This window comes from Mytilus trossulus, chromosome 7 (assembly GCF_036588685.1).
Source record: "Mytilus trossulus isolate FHL-02 chromosome 7, PNRI_Mtr1.1.1.hap1, whole genome shotgun sequence".
Classification (NCBI taxonomy): domain Eukaryota; kingdom Metazoa; phylum Mollusca; class Bivalvia; order Mytilida; family Mytilidae; genus Mytilus; species Mytilus trossulus.
Genome location: NC_086379.1, coordinates 38,542,151 through 38,550,084, shown reverse-complemented (window position 1 = coordinate 38,550,084; position 7,934 = coordinate 38,542,151). Strand labels below are relative to the sequence as shown.

General features: G+C 31.5%; 1 long non-coding RNA gene across 1 annotated transcript; it reads left to right on the top strand.

Moving 5' to 3' along the window:
• The first annotated feature begins 4,468 nt into the window (after positions 1–4,468).
• LOC134727013 (uncharacterized) lies at positions 4,469–5,624 on the top strand. Its single transcript, XR_010108702.1, has 3 exons — positions 4,469–4,524; positions 4,951–5,017; positions 5,482–5,624. It is a non-coding gene; the product is annotated as an uncharacterized LOC134727013 (long non-coding RNA).
• Positions 5,625–7,934: the final 2,310 nt, after the last annotated feature.

Below are 7,934 nucleotides of genomic sequence, written 5' to 3'. Positions count from 1 at the left end.
CATCCAGCTATAACCACCTGATAAAAAATCACTTAAACAATGATATAAAAGACAATTCAGTTTTGAAATCAGGGTCAAAATATGCTGGAAACTGCAGGACGCTTGCTTTGTTAAATAGGCAAATAATGTAGCCCAATGAAAATAAAATGCAAAAATAAAAAAAAAAACACTCCTTGATAATTTCATAGTCTCATTTAAAAAAAAACTGAAATAGGCAATATTTGAGAGTATTCAAAACGTCAGATAATTGATAGAAAGGACCCCATTAGTTAGTGTATTATATATGATGTGACTGTCGATGAGACAAACCTCCACATAAGCAAGCATTCTGAGAGTATTGCATGTTAATACATACATTTGTAGTTTCCTACCGGTTAAAAATTCATTGTACTGGAACAAAATGATAACTTGACCTGTACCTTGTCATGGTGTAAACTATATAACAAACAACAAGTTATAAATTAATACGTTCAAACATAATGAAAAAATGTATGGAAAACTGATTATTTGATTGGATATTTTCAAGTCCAAGGACCACAATTTGGCACAAAATCATTTAGACCGGAACAAAATTCTATCCGTTGACCTGTTACTTACCATGATAAAACTATATACTACTTATTAAAATCAATATCTTCAAGCATGAAGAACGATCGAAATGTGGAAAACTCATTTTCTGGACTGATGGACAGACAAATAGACGGACGGAGTGCATACCTAAAGATCCCTTCGGCATCGTCGGTAGTGGACTAATAATCTAAATTTTCAATGTGATAGTTTTATCTACGACATTACAATAGGTCGCTGGATGAGAAATGCTGTCTGTGTGGATTTTTTTTTAAATCAATTAGATTTACATCACTCTACGGACTATAAACTTCATTATCAATGGTATTTTATTAAACGCCTATTGTATTTTCGTTAACCTTAAGTACTTGTTCGCATTATATATCAAAGACATTTCTACCTAAAACTGCATCCGTGAAATTGCATATAATAATCTTTTAAATCGGTAATCTCTGATTGTGCATCTTATGCTATTATTTTGTTTCAAATGTGTTTATTAATTACATTTTTGACAGAAAAACTAATTTATTGTGTGTTGGGATGATAGAAACATAAGATACTGATTTTTATTAGATCATATTTAGTAATTTGCAATGTTTTATAGGGATTTGTCATGCACATATGTGAAACAATGCAGATATGTTGTAATTTAGATGGAAGGAGATAGACTTACAATAAAAATGTGTTATTTATGAGGGTTTAGATGGGGTTTGCAGAATAGAGAATAATAGACCAAATATGCAGAACAAATGTAAAAAAAAATAAAGCATACAGGAAAACAGGACAAAAATGAAAAAAAGAGAAGAAAAGGATGCTTGAATATAACGAATAGAGAACACAAAGGTTCTCAAATTTAAAAAAAGTAAAGAATACTGGACAAGACATATAAGGAATTAAAAACGTGACCTAACAAAATAAAGAATGCAGAACTGAAGGACCCCAAAAGTCCAGACCCTCGTTTATACGGTGCATTGTATAAGTCAGTCAAATTTTCAAGGTATCGTGATTTTTAATTGAAGGGTCTTAACAAATTTATATCCAAACATTATTTTTTTTGTCTCAGGAAAACAAAAATTGAAACATCTTAAAGTGCGGCGATAGATACCAGAGGGACTGTCAAACTTTTAGATCAAAAATAAACTGGTAACGCCATGGCTAAAAACTAAAAAGACGAAGACTAATAGACAAATAATAGTTAACCAGACACAAAATAGAAAACTAAAGACTAAGCAACGTAAACTCCACCATATGCGATTTAATTATTTTTTATTCGGATTTTAATTGTGGATGGGCTAAAAGCTTGAACTTGCAAAAACGAATAATAATATATATACTGTCATTTATTATTCTTAAGCACAAAAGGGGGGTGCATGTATCAATCTACTCTAAGAGACAAAACCAGGACATGCACACGAAAAAAAGGCAAAGGAACAGCTACAGTATGGGAACAACTACCGTATGCAGCTGTTCAATTCCGCAACCCAACCTCTTCATGATCATTTAATATACCCATAACATATGTACAACTTGCTAACGGAAGAGGTCAAACATGAACAATAGAACACGATTTAATATTGTATTGGCATATATGGGCGTTTTTCAATAAAAGCGTAAATTTCAGAAATTTTCTTTTAAAATGATGTTATTTTCATAATTTGTGAACTGTTTCGTAGGGGACTTTTGACCCCTACGAAACTTCTTCTAAACACACATATTTTTTGCAATTTTAAATGTTTCCTATAGACATTCCAGTTTGTTTACTTTAAATACTAGAAAAATATTAATTTTTTTCTGAATTGGAAAACCGTTTTTATCGATAAAGTAAATACAGTACCTCACATATGAAGTTTCAACTCATGTTACGTAGTGGACATTTTGATGCGTTTCGTAGTGGACAAAACCGTTTCGAAGTGGACAAAAAGTTTCGTAGTTGACATTAACCCTATCATATGTTAATAAAAATATAATAAAAATTACATGAAACTAACCCTTGTTATTTGTTTTGCACGAATATGATTAAAAAAAGATTTTAAAAAGACTGCATGGTAGTGGTAGTGTCCACTACGAAACGTTTTCTCCCATACTTGTTTCGTAGGGGACCGTTTCGTAAGGGACGTATTCGCATGTTTTATTTTTTTCCCACAATCCCTATATTGCAATAGTAACAAGACTGATTGTATTTATCAAAGTATTTATCAAGCTGTACACTGATATTTTTTTCATAATTTTAAAACCAGATACTGAAGGAGATTTGACCCGTTTCGTAGTGGACATTAATTATCAAAATACGGTATCACTGAGCTCAGTAACGCTGATTTCAAGCAAACAAACCACAGATGACTAATACACAACTAAGGAGCGTCGCCTTTGGTAACAATATAAATTATGACGTCCCTTGACAGGAGACATATGATCGCGGTGCCCAAGGCCAAGTATAACCTTTGTAAATCAATTGACATCGGTGATGAAGAGCACTACATCATGTCGTGTAGTAACTTCTTAACTGTGTGTAGTCTGGGTTCCTGACACAATACTCTCAATTCCGTAAGCCTGAGAAATCGAAAATATCAAGAAAAATCCAGCACTCCAGGTTAAAATATGCTTTGGATATGTTGTCATAAAAATGAAAAACAATTATGAAGGAACACATTTCTTTATTGCTGGTTTTTTTCCAAACGTATGATAGCCTATAAATTAAGTTGCTTTATTCTATGTCATTTGATGTCTGGTGGACAGTTGTTCCATCTACAGCCCTACCACATTTTCTCATTTTGTATGAATTAACAAGATGTTAATATCTAAGCTTTATTAAATGAATTTCGTTCCTCCTTAGACAATTGATTTTTTGTATCTTTGTAACATTTTTGTCTAAGAGAATAAAAAAAGATGCAGAAGACACCAAGTGGATATTGTTAACTATTATTCGAAGAAAATAGCACAACACCATATATGGGCGTTTTTCAATAAAAACGTATTTTCTTGTCCCAGCCACTTTAAAATAAAAATGTGTTTGATCTTTGCAAGTATATTTTTGTGCAGTCAGTACATTGAATTAGATTTTACATTTTCAGCAAAGAAACAGTTTATTTTTAGAGGGATTGATAAGATATTGGCTCCTGAATGGTCCAAAACAACCAAAATGGCATGTCCATAGACCGCCTGTTCAACATTCATCCTCTAAAATATCGTAAAAAAATGAAAAAAATAAATGTTTTTTTTTTATTTTACATAAATTCTTTAATAATTCAAAAGTATGTTCAGAGCCAAAATATTTTAATAAACAGCTTTCAATATAGGTTTTTGAATTTCAGAAGGTGTGTCCTTCACAAAATGTCCACTACGAAACGAAGTCATTAAAATTTGCCAATAAGCAGTTTTATAAAATCAATGTAATTTTTGTTTGCAAGAGATATAAACATTAGGGTCTTACAAAAGAAGTGATGCTTTTATAACGACAATTAAATAGTTGGTAGGAAAAATTGAGCACATCAAATGGACCAGAGTGATACCGTATTTTGATAATTAATGTCCACTACGAAACGGGTCAAATCTCCTTCAGTATCTGGTTTTAAAATTATGAAAAAAATATCAGTGTACAGCTTGATAAATACTTTGATAAATACAATCAGTCTTGTTACTATTGCAATATAGGGATTGTGGGAAAAAAATAAAACATGCGAATACGTCCCTTACGAAACGGTCCCCTACGAAACAAGTATGGGAGAAAACATTTCGTAGTGGACACTACCACTACCATGCAGTCTTTTTAAAATCTTTTTTCAATCATATTCGTGCAAAACAAATAACAAGGGTTAGTTTCATGTAATTTTTATTATATTTTTATTAACATATGATAGGGTTAATGTCAACTACGAAACTTTTTGTCCACTTCGAAACGGTTTTGTTATATCTTTGTTCCAGAGTTTGCTACTATTTCTTAAACGAAATTTCGTCAACGTGAGTATAGTTTTTCGATGCAGTTCATAATATAAAATCAAATTAATAACTGCATAAAAATAAAATTAACGCGCAAACAATTATTTTCTTCTAAGACTAAGTACAGAAATGTATAAAGTCATGAGAAAAACGTGGTTTATGCCTTTGTGTGACTGAACCTTTTCAATACTGAAACCAATGATTTTACTTTTGAATTGTCACTTTTACAAAAATCATGAATGTTGTTAATGTTTATGTCATTAGGTTCTGGTTTTTTTCTTCTTCAAAAACGGGAAAAATTTGTCATATTTCAATATTGCTGGTTAATGCTTATTACTAGTTTAAGTAAGGGAGAACAGTTACATGTATAGATTACTGTAGATACAATTTATATTCCTGTCCTTGAATTTCTATGGTTGGAAAGTCAAATTATGTTTTTATTTTCAGATGATTGTACTTGCTATGCAGATTTTCGTAGGAGCTATGGAGATGTTCAAATGGCTTAACACAGAAGGTATTTAAAAATGTTATCTTTTTTTTTATAATCAAATTGTTAGTATAACCAGGAAAGACAAAAATTAGACACGTTTGATTCCGAGTGAGAGGAAAAATACACTCAGAGTATCGTACAGTCAAGAGAGATAGTTTTGCCTTATAAGAATTTAAAACCGCTATATTTAATTTGTCCAATTTGTTAATATTTCAATTGATGTGGTATATCACTGATGTTTAACTGATCACCGTAATTGCAGTTACGGTGATCCCAACATATATAGAGTTCCAAAAATCTTTTTGATTTTTGAGGTTTTACAAATTTCAGGACAGGCGATGGCAACTTTTACGGTAACCTCATATTCATATACGTATATATGTTGTGGTCTAATACGAACCAATATAACTTCAGAAATAAAAAAAATGTTCAAGAATCCAATCATTTTTCAGTGTAGACGACAACTAATTAGCCAATTTTTTTTCCAGAACCAGCTACCGTTGGTAATAAGACGAAAGATGAGAATCATAACACAACTACCATCAGCACTGAAGCCGAGCAGAACCTTCTTTCGACATCCAGGGACACGAATGACACGGGTGTCAAATCTAATTAAGAGAAGGCCAATAAATCTGCACCGAAAACCAATCAAAGTAACGGCTTTGGTGGAATGAAGAAAGGGTTTCTTCTATAAAATTAAGGTATGATCGGTAAAATTCGAATATTCTTTAAAAATTTAAAATATTTTGCCATAATATGTTTTTTCAACATGATGATATTTAATTGCAAAGCGTTAAATTGTGAATACATTAAAAACTCTATCATGATAGTAACCGTAAGGTATTTTCTTAATAGTTTGCTCAAAGCGTATTTGTGAATTTAAAATTTTCAGCAAAAGTGTACTTGAAAAGATTTGTGTGTTTTTTTTTGTGTTTTAATATATTCTTATTTTATGTTCAACAGGTCTCAGATTTGATACACATAATGTATCGAGTTGCTTGATGTGAAAGCATATATACATGGTGAACAGACATTTCCAGTGATTGTGTTGTACAGGCGCCAGGCAGTAGAATGAAGCTACTTTATGAACGAGTTTACATGGAACCGGTTACTTAGTTATCTAGACTGTCACTTCTCTTTAAGGTGTAGATAAATAATAATTTGATTTTTAAAAATAAAAGATAACAAAATATGATTTCTTGTAATTTATCTGTATTGATTACAATTTATTTAAGTATGTAAGATTGTTATTCAATTTGGGTTTTTTTTTGCCTGAGTATGTTTCCTCTACTTTGTCGCTAAAATTTTATCTGCTGGAATCAGCCAATTAAATACATTACGACTTAATGTAAATATCTCTGTCGTGGTATTTTAAAAATGAAGATTCTATTTCATTCCAAGATCTTCTGCCTGCAAGAACAATACATAATTTATATACTAGTACACCTTTGTTTTAAGAAACTTGATTAATTAGTCAAAGTACTGACGTACTGTTAACTCGAATGAACACAAGATCTGATAGCTGGCGAATAAATCATAGATTCAAATCAGCCTAAATACTACCAAAATGAAATTGCTGTTGCTTTCTCAAGTCGATTAGACGAAGGTTGTTTTAGCTTTTCAAGTCGAGTACCAAACATTTTAGTCGCATTTAAAAAAAAATTAGCATATATTAGTATTTTACATCAAATCAAATGGCGATGTTTTGCGTATAGAGGATAAAAAGGGACATCTGAAAAAAAGTTAAATGTGTTTTACACTGTCTGAATATTGGGTAATGCATTCAATGAATGTTTGCGTTTCGATCAGACGTAATTGTGTATTAAACAGACACCATATATACTGTAGCTATTTAATACAAGATTAGTAGTTTAAGTGATAAGTATTATATAGTCACTAGTCCCTTGCTTGTGTTAACGGAATACGTTGGTTGTCAACATTACAGCATAGACCTTTCTTATGTTCAGCATCGTACATTTTTTATTTTGGTTTCGTTTAAAATTGTTAAATTTTTATAAACAAAACCTCTTTTATTTTCATACCCATGCAATGATCGCACAAATGCATAACTATTAGATTCATGTAGTTTATACAGTATTTACTATAACAATTGTTTTATTTGTCTTGGTGAATTTTTCTAACGGGAGAGGTTAATTACATAAGTCTACTTAGGTTTTTTTTAGAGAATCAAGGATCTACTGAAAAGGGAGAGGTGGTTACAATTTAATAAACAGAGGAGGAAGGAGCCAACATTATTTTATACTCACTTTCTCAAGATATGAATGAGGATAGCATCAGTAAAAGACAGCTAGTCAGCTACCAAACACAAAAAAGAAGACATGCAGATTGGCGCCAACAATCATTTTTACCCTGCCATGCATATTGTATATGAGCTTGACCAAGTCACAATCATGTAGCTCAGTGGTTGCATGTCGTTTGTTCATGTCTGTCATATTTGTTTTTCTTCAATTTTTCTTGTTATGAAGTTTCCTCGATTGAATTGTTTCATATTTTTCATGTCGGTGCCTTTTACATCCGCGGTATTTGGTTTTCTCATTGTCGAAGACAGTACGATTGCCTGTAATTAGCTAACATTCACTTCATTTGAACTTTGGAGGGCAGTTGTCTCATTTGGCAATCATACCACACCTCCTTATTTCTATGGACATCTATTGACTTTTTACGATATTCAAATTAAAAGTCAAAAGGGAGCATTGTTTTGAATACTTGAAATCAGAAATTTGAATAACGTGCCCGCTAAAATTCAGAGACATAGGAAACGGTGACAACAAATGACGTATTGTCAGTCTTATCCTTCGATAGGAAATTGAAAATGTTCACAAACACTCGATTGCACGAAAATGTATATGACCTACCCTTTTTTTATATTAAGTTACTAAAAAATAAAAATTCAAAAAAAAAAGTCCAAAATCAAAAGGCA